At 32.9% G+C, this 1,613-nt stretch overlaps 1 long non-coding RNA gene across 1 annotated transcript; it reads right to left on the bottom strand.

Moving 5' to 3' along the window:
• Positions 1-578: 578 nt before the first annotated feature.
• On the bottom strand, positions 579-1,594 carry LOC111369387. Its single transcript, XR_002698112.1, has 2 exons — positions 1,364-1,594; positions 579-898 (listed from the first exon to the last, which is right to left on the bottom strand). It is a non-coding gene; the product is annotated as an uncharacterized LOC111369387 (long non-coding RNA).
• Between the last annotated feature and the right edge of the window lie 19 nt (positions 1,595-1,613).

The raw sequence follows: 1,613 nt of genomic DNA on the forward strand, positions 1-1,613 counted from the left end.
GTTAAACACAGAAATGTCGAGAACAACATTTAAAGTGTAAAAAAATATCATGTTCGAAATAAAATGTCATTCTAGATGTTTAATATGTCGAGTACAACGTTAGAAATGTCGAAAATATTTAATATTGTGATTTGACATGTGTACTTTTAAAATATAAAAGGATTCAAATATCGAGAACAATATTTGAACTGTCGAGAACATCATTTTAATGTAACTTCTCATGAAAGCTACTTAGGAGTACTCTCGTCCACATAATTACAAAAATGGATATTACAAAATTTTGGACATTTTTACAAATGACTATATCAAAATGGACATTTTTTGTAATTTCCTCTTAATATATTGCTGTTATTCTATAGTAATAACAAAGAATTAGAAGCTGAAATTTTTTCTTTTGTAGTACTCAGCATTCCTAAAATGATCTTTATGTATGTATACATGAAGTACACGTTCATTTCATGCATGAATCTCAATTAGCCACAATCACAATGCAAGATCTTATGCTATAAGTTTCAATACTACTATCGAATTTTACGACGCAATAAGAAAAATTATAACTTGTACGAGAGAAACCACAGTCGACAAAGGAAAAGAGAACAATAGATCCATAAATGAAACAAATCGATGTGCAATGATACGAGCAGTCGACAAATTTACAAATGTTAGAATGTAGTGAGAAGACAGCAACAATAAAGCATTTTCAGAACTTCAACTATAAATATATAAATCTCGATTCGAATAGAGTACGTTCAAATCCAGATAAGTGTTTTTATCATCGACAAAGCTGTACGCATAGTCCCTGAATCTGTGATGAGCTTGGATTCAGCAATGAATACGACCTGCTTCTATCGTTATTGGAGCAAGTTAAAGTATATTGACCTGTTCCCGTTTGCTCCGACTGCAAAATCGACAGATTTTGAAAAATCATTTCATCAGATGGATTATCACACCTATCTACATCAAAGCGTTACTAAGGAAAAAAAAAAAAAAACAACAAATGCAAGGGCAAACATTTTCAACTTTCATCAAACTTGAGAGTAAAAAGGCATCTTTTTAGCCAATCTTAAGGTAACACCCGATTTTCTAGTAAATGTCATGTGTACACAGATCTATTCAAATGTGTCCTTATTCCAAACCATCCACTTATTCAGAGTAACTATGTCACATCGTCACAAATTGGTTCACTTTAGTGCATAATCAAACTGATGTAACATAAGTTAAAAGCAATATCCGTCTTTCTGGTGTGTGCATCACTTTCAACCATGTTCGTAAGATTTTTTTTTTTTTTTTTTTTTTTTTTTAGGGGAACTATACAAATTCCATAAAATGCATAAACCGAGAAGGTAAATTCACAATTCCTTACCATGCATGAAACGGGCTGAGTATTGCAGCTCCACCTTGAAGTAGGAACACAACTCAGATAGTGGCACCATGAGCAGTGATCGTTCAAATCTTCTCCTCGAAGAAGCAATACCAGGCCAACAGTGAAACTATCGAAATCAACACAGATCTTAAGTCAGAGAGAAACGATCAGCGTCCAATAACACAATTAAAATGCAAAAATTCCGATAAACCATCTTTGGAGACACTCACGAGGAATCATGAAATTCCAG

Source organism: Olea europaea, chromosome 20, assembly GCF_002742605.1.
Source record: "Olea europaea var. sylvestris chromosome 20, O_europaea_v1, whole genome shotgun sequence".
NCBI lineage: Eukaryota > Viridiplantae > Streptophyta > Magnoliopsida > Lamiales > Oleaceae > Olea > Olea europaea.